We start from the raw sequence: 26,123 nt of genomic DNA, 5'->3' as shown, positions 1-26,123 counted from the left end.
TTGTTTTTTGTTTTGTTTTTGTCATTTTGTGAAAAACATTAAAGATAAACATTACTGCCCTCATACTTCCATGCTTCCTTTATGTTGGCATAGATACATCCAATAGATGACCCCTGAGGAAAGAGACAATTTTCACACAACAACAAACAAGATGACGGTTGAGGAGGTCGTTACAATGTTCCTTTAAATGGAGGCAGCGTTGTAGACGGTGATGGACTGTGAGACCATCAAATACATAACGGCATGTGGATGGAGAAAATCTTTTTTACTATATAATCCAATCTTTCCGTTCAGCTAATTTTCAAATGTCTTAATCCTCTCCTACAGCCATATCACCCTTAAACTGCTCTACAATGTCCCCACGCCTTACAGTGGCACTGCTCTCTTTTGTCAGTATTTGGAAGCTTCAGAAAACACGCATAAATATCGAAAAAATGAACGCAGAGAACGGACAGAATGTTCCATCATGTCCGCATCTAACGTAGAGTATAAATCAGCAGATTATTACTCGGCTGCAATGATGGTGCATGGACACCAAGACACAGAAGACCTAGAAATGCTGACTGGGTTTTTTTCGGGACGTGTGCCTTAAAGAAACAGGCGCTAAAACGGAGCATTTCAGAATACAAGTGTTTTAACATTGACAGCATGCGTCAAATAAAGTGTTTTTGGCCATTAAAGCATGCAAGCGTGTTTTAGTAGAAACCTCAAATACAAGTATAAACCTAAAAATAAGCATTATAGGTCCTCTTTATGTTGTACCAGTTTGAAGTTTTGTTACAGTTTATGCATCAACACATCCTGCTTTTCAAAATGTGAAGCAAGAGCACATGGAAGTGCTACAATTATTCTGACTCATGCTTGTCAATCAAACATTAATAAGAAAAAAACCAAAACAATAATATTCGCTTGTTTGGCTCGTCTCCATGGGGTCTTGTTGCTATGTACGTGGTTAGCCAATGACCGGCCCCTTTCATCAAGTCAAGCTGTCGGGGCTGAGTATGAGCTAATGCATTGCAATATGACAGTCATTACACCCCTTGGTGAGCCAGCTGTGCTCCAAGGCTCTTTCTCATTCCCTTTCGAGTCCAAAAGGTTTCCCAACTTCCTCTCTCCCTCCTATCTTTTCGTCTGTTCTCGTCTCTCACCATCCTTTACTTTTTTCTCCTTTCCTGCTTTTGCCTTTTTCTGTCATCCCCTTTCAACTCATAGACAGACAAACATTTCTTCTGGGATCGCTTAGCCTCACAGCCTTGTAATGCAACTTCTGTAGCCTGTTGCCAGGTTCTTTGTAGGATGGCAGCCTCTAGATGCTGTTTCACAGGTCTAGAGGAGCCAGGAAGCATCAATAATGGCAGTTAAAAGACTTAACAATGTTTATTTTTTTATTTGTGGGTGATCAATAAACTGCCAAATTAAAAGTCTGTTCAGAAAGTGTATAATGTAGGGCAGGGATACTCAACTTCTGGCTCATAAGGTGCCAGGTGGCCCCAAAACCATTTTCTAATTCACAATAAAGATAAAGTGATTCACACTGGGAAATGTTTTTGTACTTTATACACAAGGTGCCAGAGTGCATAAAACAGCATGAAATTAGTTTGTTTATCGAAAAAGTACCAGTGGAGGATCCTTGCACCCTCCGACAGAGATCCTGGCTAAGCCTAAAATCTTGAATATAAAATATCCAAAAATCCTAGGAACATCCTAAAATCCTTGAAATGTCCTAAAATCCCTTTAACGTCCTTAAATCCGAGAAACATCCTAAAGTCCTGGAAATATCCTAAAACCATAGGAACATTCTTACGTACTAGACACGTCATAAAGTCATAGAAATGTCCTAAAATCCTAAAAGCATAGTAAAATCCGTTAAATGTTCTTAATCCCAGAAACATCCTAAAATCCAATAAAGGTCTTGAAATCCTAGAAATGTTCTAAGTCCAAGAAATGTCCTAAAATGCTAGAAAAGTCCTATAATCCTGGAAATGTATACATCAGGCTGCGACTGGCCCCTGGTCTTAAACAAAAGTGGCCCCCAAGCAAACCACGTTGAGTATCCTTTATGTAGGGCCTCAATAAGAAATAAATGTTGTGAAAGTTTCATGTGTTTAATAATTAGTTTCTCGTACTTGTTACCACGCTTGGCAATATTTACAGCAGTTAGCTTGCATGCAAACAGGCTTTCCAGTCTCTCTTGCGTCCACCACAAAAGTACTGCTAACACTTAATTTTAGAGTAAATCAAAGGCCCCGGCTGTTCTCAGTGTGTCAGCCAGAGTTGCTTTTAATTAAAGTTGTCTCGGCTGTGTTGTTCACTCAAGCTTGTCAGCCATCCATCGCCCGGCTGACAGGAGTTCGACAGCAGCAATGAGCTGCAGGGGTGTCAGGTTCCTGCAATTATGATGGCACTCTATTGTCGGTAAATGGCTTCGCTCTCTCTTAGCAAATTAATACCACGTCGGCATGTGAGGATATCAACCACCGGATCGTAAATCCACTTGAGAGTGTCTGAGGCGGAACACGACTCCATAAAATTGGAAAAACAGCTTAATGGTGTTACAACAGGGGTCATGCTGTTGCCACCCTTACACGGGGGAGCGATGAGAGGGTTGGAGGACACACCTTATCGCCGGGCTGACTCCCAGAGGACAGGTGAGGTGTATTAAATAATGCACATTATGAAGGGCCCAGTGTTTAAATAAAAAAAAAACATCTGAAAAGGACTCTAATTTACAAAGACTTATAGCACTTCACTGATTCATTGGTTATGCAGTTCCCTTTGTAAATACAAACTTTCTGTCATTTGTACATTTTTATCAACTTTGTGTTACTGTTTAATCTTGAAATTTTGATCAATTATGCAATTTTTTTTTTTTTTAATCTTTTTCTTTTTATAAATGATCATCGTTATTTAATAGGTGAGTTATCTCCGTAAGCCATTTTTGGCTTCTAACCCTCTCCTGCACAGTGTTTAAAATTTTAATTTCTTTTGTCTGTCTTTTCAAACTAAATTAAACTACACTAAACTTAACTTCACTAAACTAAATTAAATGCATTTAAAGAGGTGTTTCACTGCTAGAAAGGTGGGCTTTTAATAAAACTTGGCCTCCATGCAGTACAAAGACCACGTACTTTTGATATTGGTGTTACAAGACAACAGAAAACAGAGAAAAAGGACACTTTAGCTCAAGAGGTAGAAAACCTACAACTACCAGAATGCACTGCACAATACCACATCAATTAACCACCTTGTAATACAGTTATACAGTAAGCTAAAACATGTTTCTAAAACATTTTGAGGCGAGAAATATGCAACGTAGAAACAGAATTTTGGTCTATATTTGATCAGCAGTGCTTAGTTTTAGTATTTGATTGGATTTGAGCCCAAGTTTGAGAAACAGAAAGAGGGGCGGGTCTGTCTTGCTTTGCATCAATATGGGTCATCCAGCAGAGTTTTGCCGAATGAGGGGACATCTAGGAACTTGTTAGATGGAGGGTTGTTTATCACAGTTCAGCTCCACATACTACCTACATTGCATTGATACAAAGCTGGTCTAAAATTGGCAAAGTATCCCTTCATCCTGCAGAAAACCTTAAAGATAAGAAGGCGTTCTTATACCAACATTTGCGTTAACCGCCCCGGTGCAGTTCAAGAATGATGGCATATGGATTTGCATTGTATAATATAACATATATATGTATATGTATATACTACTAATTTGGGAAGAATCAGATGATGAATTTTCAGGGAATTTACATTTTTCTGGACACCGACAACGACTGCAAGAGAAAGAAAGAGAAGGAAACACTGCTATTGAGAGTTTGGCAGCGGCACAAGCACAATCATGAGTCACTGCTCCCCAAAAGCAATCACGACTGTTACTGCCCCAGTCAGAGAGGATAACATCAGGCAGGGACAGGGCAGCCGCCTGCATCCCAAATGAGCTCACGTCCTTCAAATATCTTCCCTTCGAAAAGAGCGGGTATTAAAATGACTGAACTTGGCTGCATGCAGTGCTGCTCAACGCACTGTATCAAAAAGGAAAGAGCCAAATGACTTTGTAAATGTCTCCTCTCCTCCTTCAGGAAACTTTACTCTGGAGTTTCGGGATGAAGCAGAGCTCGTCTGCACATGGTCTGCTTGGAACGAGCCGCTGCTGGCAATCATCCCGCTCTGCTGCGGCCAAGTTAGTTTCCAGGATGAGATGGTAAATATGGCAGCGTTTTGCCACCGGGAGGAGGGGAGGCGAGGGGAAGGGGGTTGTTCCAGGTGGTTTTAAGGCACCATTTGCTTGTGGTGGGAATGGGAAGTAGCAGATCTGCAAGGACTTGGCGATAAGTGAGGCTATCGTTAAAGATGAATGGTCCATTTAAGAGCCCTGCGGACGGCCACACATCCATCAAGCTTAAGAGAAAAGGACAATTTTACTTTGGAGCGGCGTGGATATGAGCATTTTATCCTTGTCCTGGAGGATGTGAAGAGCGCATCTGCTGATTGGACCGTCAGCACACCAGGCCCACTCCCCTTTCAAACACAGCCAGCCCCCCTCATCTCACACCCCTTTCCTTGTCACCAAGCAACTGTTGCGCTCTCGTCACATGGGCTTGGGCTTTCTTGTGGTTTCATCATGGGCCGTGATGGGAAACAGAGCCACCACCGCATGAAAGGCGGAGAGAAGGGGGGGGAGAAAGCCTCCTATAAAATACATGCAGATCTACAAATAGAAAAAGTCCGGGAAAGGGAAGAGGAGGACTCGCCCTTGACCAAGCCCAGCGCTCACAGAATACTGCACCACCCCGGCGACGGAGAAAAAAAAAAAAGGAAAACAGCGGAGGATCGCTGAGAGAGAGCTAATCGCCCTGTTATTATATTTGTTGGGATTTGTGGCTAATGACTTCCACATTGCAACTTCAAATGCACTTGATGCTCCGGGAAAAGAGAGTGGGGGAAGAGAGAGGGAAAAGAGTACGGGGCTTTTGGTCATGTGATCACAAGAACACAAACAAACACGCTTAAAAACAAATGGTTTCTCTGAGACGCGTTGCCAGGTCACACAAGAGCACTTATTTGTTGTGTTTGCTACGAGGGATGAAAAGCAGCGATAATTACAGACGACTGCTTCCTCGCGGAGGGCTGACATAAAGAGCTTCCTTCCATCTTTATTATATGCTTCCAGCTCTGGGGACGGCAAAACAGGCTTAGCGAACGAGCAATATTTCCACTATGACAAAATGACACACAGTGAGTCTATGGTAGAAGCATGCATGTCGAGCAGTGACACCCAACTTATGGTCCTTGGGACAAATCTGGCCCCCTACAGGGAGCCCTGTGGGCCCCCCCCAAACATTTTCTAATTTACAATAAAATTAGTGATTCACACTGGGTTTTTTTTTCTACTTTTAGTATGCAGACGGGGCCAGAATGCATAAAACAGCATCAAATTAGAGCTTTTTTTTATCCAAAAAAGTGCCAGTAGAGGATCCACCAGACTCCCGACATGGATCCTAGCTGAGCCTCTAATGTCAAAATAGCCTAGAAACATCCTGAAACCCTAGAAATATTCTAAAAGTCCTAGAAACATCCTAATATCTGAAAAACATCCAACAACCCTAGAAATGTTCTAAAATCCAAGAAATGTCCTAAAATCCTAGAAATTTCCTAAAATCCTAGAAACATCCTAAAATCGAAGTAACACGCTGAATCTGAGAAATATCCTAAAATCCTAGACATGTCCCAAAATCTTAGAAACGTGCTTAAATCTGAGAAACATCCCAAAATCCTAAAACTCTTCTTAAAGCCTAGAAACATGTGTGGGGCTGCTGCGACTGGCCTCTAACCTCCTGTCATATTGCAAAAGAGGCCTACGTGCAAAGTTAGTTGAGTACCCCTGATGTAGAGTATTATGCAAGAAAAAAATTAATCTGTACAGGCACTAGCAACACCAAAAAACTGGAGGCTGCGCGCTGGGAATTCACAACGCTTCCAAAGTCTACAAACAAAGATGACAGAAACGGCAGATTATTAATGCACAACCTGCCACAATATGTTCCCCCTCCACTGTGTCCTGGTAGCCATTACTGTTGTGGGGATCATTAATGTCAGTGTAGTAAGAGCGGAGGCCAGGGCCAGGCCAAACCAGGCCAGATGTAGTGGGTTTCTTTTCTGGGGAGAGGAGGGGGGGGGCACAGCTGGCTGCAACACAAGTCTGGTTCCCCTTTTCCCCAGCAGCATCCATTTCCACATCAAAACCACATCAGACTTCAGAGGAGCACAGGAAAGACTGCATCACATTATTTATCCAGGTTTCACAGATAGTCACAGATTCAGTGAGGCTCTTTTAATGAAGTCACTGAGGAGAAGTCAGCAACTTCTCAGAGAGGGAGGGGGGAACTCGGAAGTTAATGGACCACACCTCTCCTCCCTGCTTCTGTGATCTCTCCTCTCCTGTAAAAGTTTTTTTAAAGGGCCCTCATGCAAGAGGGTCAATGAAAGTGCAAAATAAACCTCCAATGATGCCTTCCAAGTGATGAGAACAGATGCCTTTAACGAGTTTAATCTGCAGACAATGACTGCTCAATGGGATTTTACAGTCCCTCCTTTCATTACATGCTTTTGTCATATGAGGTTGTAGCCCCAGATAACCAGGCCATAAACCATTTAGTCCCAAAATAGCCTTCATCACCACCATTCTTCCCCTGCAAAAACCCTCCGCTGCACCACCTCCTGAGTTCACTACCACAGTAGCCACAGACCCACAGGACTCCCTGCCAAAGTTGCTGGGTAGCACCTATAAAACATGGCCCCATCTCGTTCTACTGCGGCCCCTATTATTTAGCTCCGTAATGGAAAGAGTCTAATCTGCTGTGGGCTGAACGTGCTGCCAAAAAACCCCTCTGTTTGAAGTTGCTTGTCACAAAAATGGAAAGCAGAAAAGGTTCTTTGCCACAAGCTGCTCTCTGGCCCTAAATTTAAGTGTTATGTCTTGACAGATTTTGAAAAATCAATCAGCAAACACACCAAAGCAGATGATACATCCACCTTTGTGGGATTTCCTATCACACAGATGGACCGAGGTCGGCTCTGCGAGCGGACCAGGATGGAACGAGGAGGGACGACTGTGAGTTTTACTTGGCAGACGTTCAGGGAGTGACTGATGGGCTGCAGCCTCTGACAATGACGCAAAGGACATTCAGGGACTCGCTGAAACCCTGGGGGGAAAAAAGCCGCTGGCTAAAAACGTCGACATCAGAGACCCGCCAGCCAACCTGACATGAGGGCGGACAAAGTGTCGCGTTCAATTACGTCCCCCTGGCACCTCCTTCCTCAAGTCATAATCAACATCTGCCAGAAAGGAGGCCACATTTCCAAACAAAAGCTTCTTCACCTCCGTCGTTGTCCTTGTTTTTTTGTCGGTAGTTCCTCACATGCAATTACACAATTCTCCATACAATAAGATGAAATGGGTTTCAGCAGGGATACTCAGCTTGCTTTGCTTGTTTGGGGGCCACTTTTGCAAAATGACAGGAGGCCAGGGGCCACTACCAGCAACCCCAAGTTTTGAGGATTTCAAGTTTCTGACGTTTCTAGGATGTTAACACATTACTAGGATTTGGGGACATTTTAGCATGTTTCTTGAATTTCAGGACATTTCTAGGATTTTAGGAAATTTCTGGGATTGTAGGATGTTTCCAGGATTTTAGGACATTTCTAGGGGTGCAGGACATTTCTATTATTTTTATAGAATATTTAGTATTTTCAGTACATTTCTAGAATTTTGGGACACTTCTAAGATTTTTGGAGATTTGTTGTTTCTAGGATTTGTATGCCATTTCTTGGATTTTAGGACATTTCTAGGAATTTAGGACGCTTCTAGGATTTAAGGATGTTTCTAGAATTTTATGACATTAGGGGCTTAGCTAGAAACTCTTTCGGGGGTTCGGGGGATCCTCCATTGGCACTTTTTTGGATAAACAAGCTCTATTTTTATGTTTTATATACTGACACCTTATGTATACTAAAAGTATAAAAACAATTTTCAGTGTCAATCAATTTATTTTTATTGTAAATTAAAAAGCTGATGGGGGGGTACGGATTTGGCCCACAGGCCATAGGTTGAGTATCACTGGGTTACAAGGTTAAACAAATAAAAGTGGAAATCTCCTGCATACTCAACACAAGCCACTGAACCTGCTCTAAACCAACTCTGACACCAGCGTAAACAAGACTCGTACAGCCAGGAGAAAGCCTGAGTGGAGGGAGGAGGGAGGGAACACAGATAGACAAGCCAAGAAGGGCTGAGGGTGTTTGAGCTTTCGAAGGTGCATACTTAGTGTCTGGGATCGATCCATCCTAAATTAAACCAAACTGCAAACTGATGCAGAGCATTGAGACTGAAGGAAGGATTGTTAAAGACAGAGGGATGGCAGGGGAAGCAAAAATTAAGCCGAAAGAAAGAAGGGAGGCAGAGTGAGTCAGGGTGGGACAAAGAGCGTTTTTATGATCCCACAGATTGTTAACCCGGGCTCTAATTTTCTCCTTCTTGTGCATAACACCACTGAACCAAACACTGGGTTTATTTCACATTTCCCCGTGTTACAGACGAGGCCGACAAAGACCAGGCTTGTAAAATTAACAGCAAACATGGAGTTAGCGTCTCCAACGCCACAAAGGTACAAATCTCATTCCAGAGGAGCTCTGTGGCGCAGCTGCATGCTGGGGCCTTTTCACCAGCAAACAAACAACCGATGCAAAGCTTAAGGGAGAGAAATATGCCTCGCTAATGTGTATCTTCTGTGAAGAAAATAACACAACCCCATATGGGCTCCTCATTGCATGCAGCCTTTGATAACCGGAGGATCTACGGCTTGTGATACAAGTCATGAAGGCTTGCTGCTGCCAATGCCATGCATGGGGGTGTTTCAAACTCTTCTTCTTTGTTTTGCCTGCAAATGGATGGTAAAATGATCTCTCAGTCAACTTGCACAGTCAGACACCCTGATAAACATATGCAGTGACAAAACATGCATTAATCTGCACTCCTGCCCACATCATTCCAGCTCTTATTTTCTCTCCTTCTCCCCCCCTTCCCTCCCTCATACTTCCCCCTCAGATGCACTTACAGTACGAATGAAAGGGAGCAATTTTCATCAGTGGAGCAGCCGCAGTATTTTAAGATGGATCTGATGCGGAGGGAAAGGACACACACATAAACATGCACACAGGCTCCTTTGTTCCCTCAATGGCGGGACCAGTGTCATTGTGGTGATGCCATTCTCACCCACTCATCACTGCACTGTAGATATCGCCCACTAAGTATGTGTGTGTGTGTGTGTGTGTGTGTGTGTACACGTCTGTCAATTCCCTAACTCAGCCTCTCAAAGGCCTTAATCAATTTGCGGTAACATGATGTAAGCCGTGCGGCCAGTGCGGCTTCAGTTGACCTCCTGTCCGCTCTCTTTTGTAGGATGTTTCCCGTTGTTCTGACGATAACATTTTGATTCATTCTCAGTGATGGAGCTCAGATCGACACGCAGGCCCTCTGTGCGCTGTACGTTAAGCCAGTTTAAGCTATAACATAACAGCCAGAACTCAAAAAAAAAGGTGAAGCATGAAAGAAAAGGGGTTGTCGCTAAACACACCTGTTTTCGATAGTCCTGTTTGTGCTCAGGTTAGCTGCTATCTGAGGAATGTAAATTATATGTGGTTCGGGTTGAGGCTCTGTCAGTGCTGTTGCAGGAGACTGAGTGCAACCATTACACACACACACACACACACACACACACACACACACACACACACACACACACACACACACACACACACACACACACACACACACAAATCACCTCCTCTGTCTGTGTCTTCTTCCCCGAGGTCATGTGTGAATGCAGGGTTGCGGGGAAGGTGAGGTCTGACTTGGATAAATAAAGGCCTAGGGGTCGAGAGGAGGGAGCCATGTGACCTGCCCTGCTAGTGCAAACAACAACAACAAAAAAAAAATACACACTGCTGCACCAGATCAAAAGCTCAGCTCTTTTTCCTGTTTAACACACAGAACGATGCCTGACTGAATCATAACAAGACTCGCGGCAAGAGAAGCTGGAACCATGGTGCCAAAGAGATTTAAAGGATCTGATAACAAAAGTACTTTTACAGATGGGAGTTTTTTTGTTTGGTTTTTCAGGATCTGAGCATTTACTTCATGTTCATGCGCATATCTTCGCTTCTGTAACTTATGAGGATGCAGGGACTTTTAAACCTGTCCAAGTTAATAATTTCCCATTAACTGCTTTCTGAAAGAGAGTTTGATTTGTTTTCCTGCTAAGTGTCAGACACGACACAAAAGTATAATCTGGGGAGCAAGAAAATGGGAAGCATTTTTGATTAATTATCTTTCTATTGTTGTTCAACACGTAGGACTGGAATGATATGTTTATCTCCCAATTCAATACTATCGTAACTCCTGGGTGCAAATTTGACATGTTTTGCCTTTGTTAACACTCAACTATGGAAAAACAGTTCAGTCACTTCTAGTGGCTGCATATTGTGAGACATATTTCCAAAAACAATGCTAATCACAAGTTTTTAGAAAGTGATCATTAAGTGAATTATTTTTTCCCCACCCTTATTAATATATTCTGTTCTCATGCACTGTTCCTTTGTATAACTGCAGAAGTAATGCACCATAGTTTGTATATATCCCATGTAACCTTAAACAGTAAGTCCTGCATAACCCATGTTAACAGGAAGGCTGCGATCATGTGACCAATGCACTGACGGGGGTAAAGAAGAAAATAGTCCTCATAAAGACGAGGGAGGTTGGGGTGGTGGATAGGTCACAAAACACAGGACTTTCACCTGAGGAGACATTTGTTAGGAACTGTGTGAAACAAAGTCATTTTAAGGTACATCATCACAAAAACTACACCTAACCAAAGTGAATTTATTTACCTAAAAGTTACTTTCAGTTTGCAACATCATTTGTAGGGTGGTATTTTGTCAGATACCATTGTTTGAGGATACATTGATCAATGTCTGTTTTGTTGATGTACAGCTGCTCAAAACTGGAAGAATAACAAGCTAAATTGACCTCCTAATCAATCAATCTGTCTGGATATTCTCTAGGATCCGACCACCAAGGCCAGGCATCGGTCTGGGAATCCTGAGCTTTAAGCTTTGAAGCCCCTTTTCAGAAAAGGAACAACACGGTTACTGGAAAATGGCCTTAAGTTGATCAAATGTCTGAGCGAGGCTTAGAGCCATGTGTTGTGATTAAATGTAACTAAAGCGGACCAATGGTGGATTTTGCTCACCCCCTGGGCAACGCAGAGAATCAGATGGACGGGAGGCGACATCACAAGAACAGTAATAGATGTGATATTGAATGCTGTGGTTTAATCAACTTTTACTTGCAGCGGTGGAGGAATAAACTCAATGTGTAGAGCATAAATACGCTCCCATCTGTATCCAATGAATCTCCGACGTGCTCATTTGGAGAGAGTGGCGAACACATCAGGAAAAAAGGCCCCAGCGTGTTTGTTTTGTATAACTTTGTAAACTACACATGGAGGCATTGGTCTGTTCCCTCAGCATTCTTTGGCTTGTTTAGAATTTTTTACACTTTAAATCCATCGACATTGTGGTGAAAACCTAGTTTGCGTCAAGACATTTTCCTTAATCTCTCACCAGACTGAATCGCCTGTTGATGGTTTTACAATGATCATATCACCAAAGCGAACATCTCAATTTGTGGACTGTACTCTGTTATTTCCTAATGTGTTTAAATCTTTTTTATTTCTAAATTACCGTGTCTGCTTGACCTGGTCAGGACATGAATTTCCACTGTATCAAATCACAAAAGGTTGTCAGATAAACCGCAGCAGAGTGCGCTTCTAAGGACACAATAACAGCAGCACAATAGGCTGCAGCAGAGGGGACCACAGCGCTCAACATTCAGACCCCTTTTAACCAGCCACGTCTCCAGTTCCTGATCTTGATTGTGAAAGCGATCCTTTTTCACTGTGGTTTGTGCGGCTGTGGGAAGAGCAGCACTACTGGGAACCAGATGGCTCTGGTAAAAGACAGGGGGCATCCCACCGGCCTCCCTGAGAAGGGGATCCATTACCGAGGATCCATTGAGGGCCGGGGTATTCTGTTTCATGGCATCGGCCGAGTGTGACCACCCCTCGGTTGGCGTTGGTCGTGGGCTGGTGCCACGTAGGCTGCTGCAGACCCGGCCCTTTTTGTGCTCACCTTGGGGAGCTGTATTCACCTTCCATGCAGGGCGGACAACTAAATCAGTACCTCTTGGTGACTTGGGTTTCACCCCTTTTGAGTTGAAGCCACTTTCAAAGGGCCTCGCATCGCAAAGGGATATCAGTGGCTCCGCAGCTCGGGGGACAATGGCTGTTTGTGAAAACTGTTGACTCGGATGTTCCTGTGCATTTGTAAAATTGGGTCCATGGACTGTTTAAGCTCAGTTAACTATCACCGGGGTATCAAAGCTCAAGTTAATGGATGTTTATTTCCATACTCTTTCAAAAGCGACCACACTGAAGCATCGTCTGATCCGCTGCACATTTCCCTGTCACGGCTTCTTAGCTCTGCCCGCCACTGGCTTTGTTCCCTTGTTTGCTGTCCACTTAGCTACGTCTGCTCTCTTCACTTGTCCAAATGTTTGCTCTGTCCACTTAGCCATGTCCACTTGCTTGGCCTTGTCAAATCAGTGCCGTCTGTGGGCGTTTCCTGCGAAGGAGGAAAGGCGACAATTTGCCTCTTCGGCCACAAACTGCTGCAGCTGGACACAAACCAGGCCCCGGGGCTCAGCAGCGAAATTACTCTCCATTTATTTAAAGTGGTTGCCATTACTCTACCGCAGTATAGCACAGACCTCAGTGGCCCTGGCCCAACCATAACTGCAGTATAAAAAGAACTAGGTTCGCCGGACAGGTCATGTCTCACACAGTAGCAATTCAATATCCTCCCGTTATGTTCTTGGTTACGCTTCTCAAAACTCAGAATTGCATGTGACACCACAAAAATACATGGTTGCTTTGAAACTCAGCCTGTGGAGATTCTTGCAAAAACACCCAGCCGATCACTGGCGAGGTGTTTGGAACATGTTACATGTTTGAATCAAAGAAAGAATAACAGCTAATTTACCTCAATCATCCTATGTCAAAAGCTTTATTAATAGTACGTTCAAAAAGAGAAATGCAGACACAGGAAGCCAGAATGGTTTTGAGTTTGTACCAAAACAAATCAAACCAAAGTCTAATCGTTTTTTCCTGTTCCCCCTCAAAAGCAGAAACAATACAGCAGCCAATGAGCTGTTAGGGAATAGCAGAACTGCACTTCCTTTCATCAACACGCCCACAGCTGATAACGCTCTACTTTGATTTCACATCAGTATATAAATCCAGCATTGTGGAAGAAAGTTATATTCTGTGTAATGTTTTCATGCACCAGCCACTTCCTGCCCGGGGCCTTAAAAACTCCTTTAAAATTCCATTCTCTTTGAATTATATTGAGTTTTGATAATGAAAACAATTGTTTGTTTGAGAGTTAATAGAATTCATAGAAGAACATAAGGCTCTATGGTATTTCATTACTGTTCTCTCACTATTTGATTTCCCCCCTCGCCCTGGAGTGTGTTCCAGCTGATGGGCTCTGACTGCCGCGACGCTGAGAGAGAATGTCATTCGGCATCGACTGGAGTGGGTCTCCTCATGCATACGCAAATGTCAAGGTACACGAAGAGGCCAGGGAACGCAGCTCATGCATAATAGTATTAAAATGTGCAAACGAAGGAAAGGGAAGAGAGAGGTGAATCGGTCGCAAGAAAAGGAGAAAGGACACTTGGAAGGCAGTCTAGATCAGTAGTACTCAACTCATGGCATGCAGGCCAAATCCTGCCCCTGATAAGGATCAAAATAGAGCTGTTTTTACAAAAGAGTGCCAGTGGAGGATCCCCCACAACTCCACAACCCCAGACAGAGGAAGACCACCATACCAAAACATCCTAAAATAAATCCTGAAAACATCATATCATCCTACAAATGTCCTTAAATCCTAGGGATGTTCAGAAATCTTAGAAATGTTCTAAAATCACAACTGAAACTGAACTGAACTGAAATCCGAGAAATGTCCTAAAATCTAAGCAATGTCCTAAAATCCAAGCAATGCCCTAAAATCCAAGAAACATTCAAAAACCCAAGAAATGTCCTAAAATTATAGATAGGCCCTAAATTCCCAGACATTTCCTAAAGTACAATAAACAACCTAAAAATCTAAAATCCTAGAAACATCTTAAAATCTTGAAATGTCCTAAAATCTGATAAACACCCTAAAATCCAAGACACATGCTAAAAACGTCTGAAGATCATAGAAATGTGTATGAGGCTGCTGCGTCTGGCCCTTGGCCTCCTGTCATTTTGCAAAAGTGGCCTCAAAGCGAAGCAGGTTGAGTGTCCCTGCTGTAGATAGTTTGAGACGAAGACAGTCGTCAAAGAATATGTAAAGAGGTTACATTACTGTAAGGAACTCCATCCAAAACCAACATGTCACAGCCCATTCAGAAAAGTACTCTGACTGGTCTTGACTGACCTTTGAGTAACAAAACCTCACAAACCACCATCCTGGCCACATGAGTGCACTCTCCCACCTAAACATTGTTTATCTCTTTCAACCCTGACAGTTGTGTACAGCCAGCAGCGGCTTGACAGCTTAATTCCATGTTGTCTCGCGGGACCGCCTCCGTGGATCAGGGACCGGAGTGACACACTCAACCTTGCACCACTTTGTTTGGTGACTCTTGCTGCTCTGTGCTTTACACGACTATCGCACCCGTCACGCCTCGTCACCTCTGAGTGGGGCTACCCATGCACCGCCATCCTCATCCTGAGGCTGGAACTGGCCGGGCTGCTTTGCATGCTGGGTCGCCCGACAAACCGCCTGAGCAGGTGGTGATTTGCACAAGGTGAGAGGGTAAAAAAAAATGAAAGAGTTGCACTCAGCGGAAGTTCAAAAAGAGAAACGGAGAGAGCGGGGGACGACACAGAGAGAGGTACCTTTGATAAAACAAATGTAAGCCTTTGAACACGACAGGACGCGAATCACAGTGGCACGATAATAAGCATGATTGTGTTTATAATAACTAGGTCTGTTTCTCCGTCTTAGTGGTTGGTGGTTTTGTGGGCGGTCCAATCCCTTGGCATGGAAGAGCGAGGGCGTTGCCCGCAACTTGACCTTCGCTGGGCACCACCCAGAGGTCAACAGGAAGTAAATGGGCAGCAGCTTGACACACATTTCTGACCTAGAGCTTTTTTTTGTCTTTCTCTTTTGCCAACTTTGAGCCAGATTCAACTCACATTCGGCCGAGTAAATGAGGGAATTCTTCAAAACTTTGGCCTGTCTTCACAAGTTAAGACATGCTGAGTATCAAGAGTGTTGGGATATGCAAAAAGGAAAATGCTCTGCTCTATTTTCTTTCATTTAAGACTTTCGACTCCGTCTGGTTTCTCAATGAGAGCAACTCTCTCCATCTCCTCATCTATCACTGCGAAGAAGCTGGTTTGAGCTGGTGTTACCAGCACTGTAGCACTACATGTGGAGGTTTGTATAAACAGCTGTAGCTTAGTTTTTAATCTATTTTTTGTTAATAAAGTACCATACAAAAGTACAACAATACTGGGTGATGCTCAGAGGAAGAGTTGTCCTAGTTATACCTCCTCCGCATGAACCTGGACGTGTTATTTTCCGGATTTTATGTGAATAACTGTTCAGTCTTTCAAATGCCAAAAAAAGTGAAAAACACCATCACAGTTTGCTTGTATTGCCCAACTGACAGTCCTGAACCTAAACAGGTTAAATTTGCAATGATATATAATAGGGCTCCACCAATTTAGCGGCTGAACATCGACATCAGCAAATATCCCCCTTGCTGATTGCCATGGGCCTATCGGCAAATTACTCACTGAAGCCAGTGGTCGATGTTTTTCCGTTGTGTCACATCAATTTTGCACAGGCTTAAAGCAGGACTACAGACTAATGACCACAGACTTAAATAAAGAGCAGGTACAAGAAGATTACAATGATTGTTTTGCAATGGACCTGAAGGCACCCGACAAAGACAATAGTGAGTAAACTCACTATCAACACATCAGAGGACGCAACACATTGTTTCCCTGATAATGCTGCACGGTGAATAACAAAACCGTGTTTAAACCGACAGGAGGAGAGCTGGTTAATGTTATTTATTAGCGACTGGTGTCCACAACTAACAGATCAAAGAGGCTGCATTGAGTTAGATTATGATGCCTTTAAGCTCTGTGAAGTAAAACTGAGTATTAAGCGAAGCGAATGTATAACTCTAATTATGTGTTAAAGTGGTAATTCCTAAAATGTAGCTTTTAGTAAGAAATTTGAATACATATAGGTGTTTCAGGGGAAAAATATGTTGAGGCTTTAATGCCAATAAAAATAAATATTACATAATGTAAATTAGACATTATATAAATTGTATAGATGTGCTTTATGCGTTTGAAAAACATGTAAAAAGTGTTTTCATTTGAAATGTTAAATTAAAGGTTGCTTTGTAAATTTGCACAACTGAATTTGTGCTCATTCAAAATAATGAAGGGCTTAATTAGTTCAAAACTCTTGAGTTATGTTTTTTTATGTAGATTTTTTTGTTTTCCTCACACAAAAGTGGGAATACATAAAACCTAAAACAAAACCAACAATAAAATGTATCAGTTTCATCTATCTGTCAAATTGCTATGTTAAAAATCAGTCCGTCTAGGAATTTCAAAATCAGTGCATTGCAAATATAACAGGGTGTCTTCACATATCAGACACTTAAAATGAATGCTTTTTAGGCTTTTAGAAGATAATTTCATGGTAGTTTTTAAGATTTGTAACATCCGAAATGTGGACTTTGACCCATAAAAGCTTTAAATTATATTAAAATAAAAGATGGATAAAATGTCTGTGGCAATTAAGACCTCACAAATTCAAATTTATACTATTTAATGACTTTTAAAGCCTAATATCTATAAAATTGAATTCAAGACATTTCAAAAGTTTTTAAGGACCTGCAGACACCCACCTTAAAAAACAGAAAAAGGCAGCAGAGGAGCTGGAACCAGCAAATGTTTAGCATTTTTGCTTGGTAAACCAATGACTCAATAATCAAAAATATGACTGAATTTTTTTTGGGAATCAACTGCCTCAGCATCCATATTTAGACCGCACTCATTTAGACCACATTTTCATTTATGTAACACTGTGATCAAAGTGACCTAGCTGTCGTCTTTAGTGCACATGTTGCCCCCTCAGCAAGGAAAGCTAAGAGCAATGCAGCATTTTAGCATCTCTCCACAGTGACACCACAGCCCGGTCTGCTGTCTGTCACCTTGCAGTCCCAGTGTCAGCTGAGGTCGATATGCGCAGTTGGTTTTTGTTGGTGTGTTTTGTTGTCTTGCTAAACTTAACCTCTTGGGGCATTCCATTGAAGATTCATGAGGGCTCCATATGGGCTGGTGTGGAGCAGATTATGCATGGACACAACACAAAGGGAAGACACACTGACTGGGTTTGCTGTGAAAACAACCAGAACACACTGACTGAACCTGCGTGCAACCTATGGGATATTTAAAGCGAGTATAAAGTTTCACCGTGTGTACAAAAGTTTCAGGGAGATTAGCCTATTTGTCAACTTACTCATGATCCTAGTGAGTGATGAGAAAATAGGCAGTAAAAGCAACCATGTGTCCCCGGTAGATTGTTCTGTCCTGTGATTGATGCCGACACTTTTGCATGCCCTTGAGTGAAAGGCAAGGGACTCACAGTCAGAAAAAGAGAACAGCTACAGAACTGATGTTTCCTCTTAGTTTTTAAGCCTGTGGGGCACAGATGCTTGCCAAAAGAGAAGCCCACATTTCTGGTAAGAAGAAGAAACACCTACTTTTACACATCATGAAAGACTTGGATATAAACAGGCTTGTGGATGTAAGAGTGTGGCTGTGTTTGCACTGTCAAACAAGTCAATCACAGGTTGAAAACTTTAAACAAATCCTTTTATTACTATAATATTATTTTTTTAAGGGTGTAATTGTTGGGTGCAAATTATGGGGATGTTTTACACTGTAAAAAAACAAAACAAAACAAAACTGACTCAAAAACCTTAGTGTCCAGGCTGCCTTACAATTTTAAGTTGACTGAATTTGAGGAGACAAGTTGAGGTAATTTTGTTGACAAAAAAATGAACTTTTACAGTTAAATACACTTTATTTTTTAAGCAAAACTGATTTAAAATGCAGCTTATTAAGAAGTGTATTTGACTATAAAAGTTTATTTGTTTTCAATCACTGTCAAATTGCCTAAACTTGTCTTTTTAAGTTCAGTTAACTCAAAATTTTAAGGCAGCCCTGACACTTTTTTAAAAGATAAAACAAATTGGGGTTTTTGCACCAAAAAACACACCGAAAAATATAGTCTAAATATATGAAATTATAAAAATGTCAATTATATTGTCACTCGACACATGCAGAAGTGAGAACCTCAGCAATCGACTGCTCAAGCAAGAAGAACATATAATCTTCTTTTTAGCCACTGAAGAGGTGGAATAAGCTACAAATTAAACATTAACATGTTATCACCTTATTAAGTTGCTGTGCTAATATTGTTAGCAAACATCTGCCGATTTGCACATTCAGGAACAGAGCAACAATAGCATTTATTGAGAGTTTTTTATTGCCAGGACTCCTGGCAATAAAAAACTCTCAATAAATGCTATTGAGATGCCTGCTCTCCTCCTGGCCCAGGAGGAGAGCAGGCAGCAACTCCTGAGACAGACTCCCAGTCAGCAGCTAATGCAACTCAAATCCAGGCAGCGCAAACTTTCTGTTGCTGCCATTACACAGATTAGACCCTGCTACTGGCCACCAGCCCACTGTGACACAGGTGGACTTGTGCTGTCCAAATTTGAGCCACTACAACCGCCAGCTGGTCTGTTACTCGAGCTGCTGCCTGCTCTCCTCCCGGGGAGGCAGTCCACAAATGTCGAGGAGTGAGGTGGAGTGACGGTGGGACGGCCAACTAGCTAATTCTTGCTTCATATGAGGTCTGGTAAACAAAAACAGCAAGAGAGACAGCGGGGCCAAGAGGGGCTGAGCGAATGTGCTGCATGCAGGTTTACAATCAAATAAGACAAAATAAATCAATGTATTGATAACGCGCAGTTACTGTACTAAGCACGTGCCTGTGCCAGTGGTCGTCTGGTGGGCGGGGCTTAGCACTAAGAAGAGAGAGCTGTAGGAGGAGTATTTTCAAATTCTGCTGCTTTTTGACTTTTTTTAGATTTCTGCCTACCCCAGCTTTAATCATGAACATAGTTACTTAGATGTGTAGCTACACACACACACACACACACAAACACACACACACACACACACCACACACAGAGCATAGTAAGCGTACAGTACCGTACAGTTCACCAATCTACACGAGAGGTTTCTCTGAACTTGCGACTGCAGCACAGAAGCTCAGCAGGGCAGGAGAGGTTTCCATCTCCATCTCTGAACCGGAAAAGCGGGAGGGACCACACGGCCCACATCTGAGACCCAGATCCCATGCACCCTCTTCCCATAATGCCCTCTGACACTACCCACAGTGAGCACAGAGGGTTTACCCGCACACCGAAAGCCCTTATGTTAAACTCTTTAAGAGCCCGCTGTCTCTCCTCAAACCAATGCTCCATCGCGATCACCTCTGCCAACACAAGCTCGTGTTTCCTCAGATCGCGGCTGAAGATGGTCTGTTATTATCCTCTGAGGCAGACGATTCAGAGTATCTCTCTCCCACACACACATACACACACACACACACACACACACAGACACACAAAGATCCCTCTGTCTCGGGGTTAGAAAGGTTGATGGAGGCCAGTCATAAACTGCACTGTATGGACTGCGTTTACAAGTTGAGAGTGGATTAAGTCGAGACAGATATGGTGATTGGCTGAGTGAGGGAGATTTGTGGATTGGACAAGGACAGACAGTTGTTTGTGTGCACACGTGTGTATGTGTGTGCGTGTGTGTGTTTGTGGGAGGAGAGGCCTCAGATAGAGGATGTGAGACCTCTTGGTCCGACACTTGACGTGGCCTCTTTAAAATCGAAAGCAGGAACGTTGGCAGTTTATAGAGTCTCCAGATGGCAACAGCTGCGTTACATTTGAACTTCACTCAAGCACACACACACACACACACACACACACACACACACACACACACACACACACACACACACACACACACACTGCTGACATTATTAGCTGATTAACTGTTTACCCCAGTGACAGCAATTTTTAAAGGCAAAATGGCAAACACTTGTTGTTTCACGCTTCCTAAATGTAACAATTTGCTGTTTTTATTTTTTGCATCATTTTAGATTGTTTTGATTCGGCTAAGTGGTTCTTAATAAATGATTTACTGATTGATTGAACTCTGCTGGCTACACTGGATCAGCCAAAAATATTGGCCCACATCCCCACAGGCTGACACTCTCAGGCAAATAGACGATGGGTTGCAAGATTGTTGGTCATGTGACTCGATCAAACACTCCACAAGAACCTCTAAATAGACCTTGTAGTGTAATTGTTCTCTGCGGCTTCCAAGGTCAAGAATGTCTTTTGAACCTCAACAGATTGCGGTACATGATAAGAAACATAATTTTAAGCTGCAGCCTTAGGCAGATACCGAAGCAGAAATACACACACAATAATCCTGGACGTGCATACATGGAAATGTTGAAAAGCTTCTGGCATCCTTTCCCCTGCTTATCACAGACAGGTGAGTGTATGCACGCACAAACACACACGCAGTCAATGCGCCCTGATTTGATGTTAAGCCAAACATCTGAAAGTAACACAACCGCTGTATACTGTAGACTCCTATCAATCACACGTCAACATAGTGAACACAGAAGCTGTACGCCTGTTGCCAGGATCAAAAACAACCCAGACCTCTGTGTGAGCTACTGTTCAAGAGTTCATGCCGTGCATTCAAACCACGCCACCGCCATCTCACCTCGCCTACTGCGCCGCACCGCAACGCCCAGTTCCGTCTGCGGCCGGGTGAGATGATTCTGACAGAGTCCAGGCCAGCGTCATGCCCTGCTGGACAGCGATCAGACGCAGCAGGAAAAAGAGCGTGTTGCCAGATAAAACAGAGGGTTGCCAGTTTGTGCAGCAGCTTATATGCATGTCGGCCTACAAAGAGAAATCACAACACAAGCTGTCATTCATCCCCCCATCACTCTATCTGGAGCTCACAATGCTTCAAGGAATAAAGAAAAGTTGCAGTATTGAAGAAGGGCAATAGCTTAAAAATCTGCGGTTTGGTCTGGAAATGATCGAGCTGATTTACCTGCGGCAAGTTAGTTTTGATAAGATACCTCACTGCACAGAGCTTTGCAAATCTTCCAACTGTGGCCTTACAAGTTATTTCATGCATGTCTGGTTAAGAAGAGAGAGACTTGGCAAAGACTCCAGATGAAAAGAAAGCCCAAAAGGCACCTCTCGCCTCCTCCGATCAGTCCAAAGATTCAGTCGGTCGAGCACAGCCTGATATTAACCTGATGTTTTCTCTCATCTGGCCTTATTTCTGACAGCGCTGTGTTCAGGGATCACATAATGAGAGCGCATTCCATATTGCCAAAATGTCACAGCCTGCCCTTTACAAGCCTCAGCTCGACACAAGCAACGCTAACTGTTTTCCTTTAAAGGCAAGAGAAAGACAGTCCAGCGATACACAGGTTGTGACTCCACTTTTCATGCTACTTTTATTCATGGCTGCAAGAAGTGAGATAAGATGGATCAATTGTTGCTGACCTTTTTTACCTCTTAAACCTATGTCAATCTTAATATCCCATCATCACAGGCTGCATGTGACGAAGAGCAAAGAGCACGTCAACAAAAGAGAAATTTTGAATTTTCTGAAACCTGAAATTCTGAATTTTTCAAGATATTCACACTCCCTCATACACTGTTTAAGTAGCCGAATATCTCCACATTTCTGGAAACATGCATGCTGAGTTCCTGGCAAAGCTGTAGATGAATATTTAAACAACTCTCATATCTCTACATTTATTTATTTTATTTACTTCAAAGGACCATGTGTGGTTTGAAACATAATAATCACCATCTGATGCACCGTGCCTGATAATAAGTGTTGTTACTGTTAAGCTACAATCTTCTAAACTTGTAATTTTTAAGTTGCAACAACTTCACAAAATTAAGTAAATACAACTAAATTTTAAGTAAAATTTACAATTAGCTATTAAGTAAACATAGATTAAGACTAATGGGTTTATTTACTCGCTTATTTTATTTTTCAAGGCAATCGGTTTCCTAGATTGTTTTTAAAAGTAAAATTAACTCATCAGATTTTACAGTGTTGCATTTTACTGCACAAGTTGATGTGAGAGAAAACAGATATTGTGTTGTGTGGATTTGATGTTGTTAATGTCCCCAATCAATCAATAAATCACAATGTTCGCCATTTGTTTTTACATTTTTTTCATGATTTCAAAGTAACGTGACATGACTCATTAATATACAAACAGGTATTTTGCAGGTGAAGAATTCCTTTAAAAGACAACCATGAAATCATGAGACTGGTATTGACCGTCTAACCTCTCAGCAAAAAAATCCAATAGGCATATTTCCTAAAATGTCAAACTATTCCTTCAATCATCCCTCAGTTCCAGGTGAGCAAGATTGAGGGTGCAACAGGAGAACAGCTTGCTCACCTTGCCACTGAATTTAAAAAAGTATCACTTTAAAGGTGAGCCACCTTACTGTTATTTACTTGTATTTATTTTTCTCATTGTTTCTGCTTATTCTTACTGCTAGGCACATCCTTTACTACTGTTCTATCTGGAATTATTATATTTTGTTTGTTCCTCTGTTATTTTCCAGTTTTTGCTGTGCATTTCTGCTGTTTTGTGATTCCAGTGGCCACATGAAGTCTGTGGGATGGGATGGGATTGGACTGAATAAATGGACTATATGTAGGGACTATATTTTATCTCTTATACTATTTAAATTCAATATTTTTATTCTTCCTTTATGTTTATTTATGTTTATTTATTATTAGATTCTGATTCTGAATAAGGTTTGTAGTTGGGTTTCTGATGTCTTTGTAAAAAAATAAATACTAATAAAAAAATCTGTTTTCTCTTTTCTCCATGTACTACCTGTTTGTTTCAATAAAACACTGGAATTTAAAGCAGCAATAGAAAAAAAGATGATGCATCATTTACATAAACAAAAGACATACATGTAGGTGCACACTGGAGCTCCCACCACCGACCCCCTGCTATCAACCTGCCAGTGAGGCTGCTCATGGGTACCAGGAACATCAAGCACGAAGTAATTCCCCGCTGATTAACCAGCTCGAGCTTGTTCAGGAGAACAACACCATCAGCTACATCATTACCGGCTTACAGAGCAACTCAATTACGCCTCATCTTTGACAGCTCTGACAGGGTTCAGCTTCCACTTGTGTGTACATTTGTGTGAAGGGCCTAAGCAGCTGCCAAGTGAGCAACGGCAGGCCGCAGTCAGACAAAACAGCATGTGGGAGTCTGGATGACTTTCTTTATAAAAGCCTCTGAGTTCAGGTGCAAGAGACACCCCATGCATTAAAGATAAGAGGCCATGGTTAACTAACTCTCAATACTGGGAGCATGAAGTGTGCTGTATGGAATAAGAGCCCATTCTCATATTATAGGTTGCATAAAGGCACTTATGAAGGCTGCTCCGGCTATAACCAACACATGCCATCTCTAACCTTGAGCAACATTTTCCTCTTTGTGCTTCTCTGTGCACAACAGTATCACTCAGTACATTATGATCCCTCAGCGCAAGATGAATAACACTTTTGCTGTTAATACACTTCTGCTTGACGCGATGCCGCAGTCTACCAGGACAGTGAAAGCACTCCACTATAATTGTTTTAGACACTAGTCACAAAAGCAACAGCGGCTGGCTTTCTGCAGAGCATTAATAAGCTGCTGCATGACCTTGCTTTAGCATTTAAAGGCAAATTCTGCTGTTTTTAAGGATTCATATTTGCACTTTTACTACTTTATAACATCACAGATGTGCCTGTGAATTCACATTTATAAAATGTATCTGGACAATGCTAAACCACAAGAATAATGTGTGCACACATTGAAAAAGCACGCTCATAATATCCACAAAAACTACCTCAGGGCCATCCAGGAGTTATTTTGCGGCCCTGCTTGTTACGGTGTTTCCCCTCAACCTGCCTCGTCTGGTTTCTCCCTCAGGTTCCTACATTATCCAGAATTCCTTTCACCAATCTCAAGAGCATGAACGTATTGCATCAACTATGAATTTAAAGCTGGCAGTTAAAATTTTGGCGTCATTGGGCAAAAATATTATAAAAACCTTGAAACAAATAGCCTGAAAAGAAACCCCACTAGACTTCTGCTCCTCTTTTTGGCTCTGTTTTCAGGATTTAGAAAATTGAGCCAGTGACGGGAGACTTTGGCCAATCACAGATCATTTTCAGAGAGAGCAGCCATCATTTATGTCAATCACTGCTCATCAATGAAAAATCTGTTTCTGTGTTACCTATTTCTCACCTCAAATCTTTTCAGAGACATGTTTTAGTGTAATGTTTAGCTGTTAAATGAGAACATTCGCCTTGCTGAAAACAGTTGAGCTGAAACGAAGCACCACCAGGCCCCCAGGAAAGCAGCTCAACCTCACCTCCAATTTCTCCCAGTGGCCACTCATGGTATCGCTGTGAAAAAATCCCATAAACCAACATTATAAAAGAGACACCTGAACACCCATTTGACGGGACACCTTGAACTGTGAACAAGGTCAATTATGACTCTTTATAAAGTAAACGTTCCTCTCATGCTGACACTTTCTCTGCATATATTGCAGCCTGCCTTCCCTGGTGCTGGAGAGTAATACGCACACATTTTCATCAATTAATTTCATCCGCGCTCATTAAAATAAAATGCCAATACAGATAATCTGCAAAATGCCAAATATTTGCCCTAAAAATCAGCAAGGCTGATAATCTGTCGACCCCTATTAACCAGAATGCCTTTCACCAATCTAAAGTGTTGATAGTTTTGCAACAACCACAAACTTCATCTCCTCTGATAAGATTTCTCTTGCCGATGAGCACAAATTGTACATTTATAAATAAGACCCTTATTCTCTGATTTGAAATGCCAGCGGGCTCACACTTACTGCATAAGACCAGTTGTCTGCTTTTGAACTCTACTATCTCCAGACATCAACAAATAATCAGAGAAAAAACTAACAGATAACAGTGTCTCTACTTCCTTTTGCTGTTGTGAGGTTTCACATTCAGTCTGACCTGCACTGTCCAAACATATTTTGGGAAAACAGAGCAGAGAGAGCTTCAAACAGTCTTCGCATTTCCAACAAGAGCGTCACTTCATGTAGAAGCATGAAATGACTGTTTTACTGTACAGTAAATACGGCACAGCTGACTTCAACTAAACATAAACTCTGCCCTTTTTCTCTCCCCAGTGTTATGAGGGGGAATACCATTGCTTTAAATACTTTGTTAATACATAGGTACACATGGGAGTACTTACGCACTAGCCCAGATGGTGGACCCTCTAATTTGAAATCCAAGGGTATAATTAAGAGACAAAAAAATTAAAAAGGAAAGCATGAGGATTTGCTGCTCCGACATGAAACGCGGCACAAATTACAGCAAGCAGAAGCTCGGTTTGTGTGGTCACAGTTATTAGATATTCACATTAAAACAAAAATATTTAGCTTTGGATGGCGGTAACTTTGAAGTGCTGCAGGGAGACGTGAACGTGCCCCTGCGTATTAATCTGGACTTGATGGAGAATTAAATGTGATGATATCCGATGACTGAACGGAGGGTTTTGAGTGCATTTCAAAAGGGGGGCTGATGTCTGTGTGGTTAAATTAAAGACACAATAACCAGTAATGCCGTGCAGACCACTGTAATATTGCAAACATCACATAAAATGTTCAAATGTGACCAATAAAACAGATCACAAGGCGATTGATCAGC

General features: G+C 42.2%; 1 protein-coding gene across 3 annotated transcripts in view; it reads right to left on the bottom strand.

Moving 5' to 3' along the window:
• kremen1 (kringle containing transmembrane protein 1) overlaps positions 1-26,123 on the bottom strand; it is a 94,704-nt gene that overhangs the window by 54,588 nt on the left and 13,993 nt on the right. The gene's annotated exons all lie outside the window — the stretch shown is intronic.

This window comes from Plectropomus leopardus, chromosome 4, assembly GCF_026936395.1.
Source record: "Plectropomus leopardus strain MGB_pleo_1.0 chromosome 4, ASM2693639v1, whole genome shotgun sequence".
NCBI classification, from domain to species: Eukaryota; Metazoa; Chordata; class Actinopteri; order Perciformes; family Serranidae; genus Plectropomus; species Plectropomus leopardus.
This window is presented reverse-complemented; position numbering and strand designations above follow the sequence as displayed.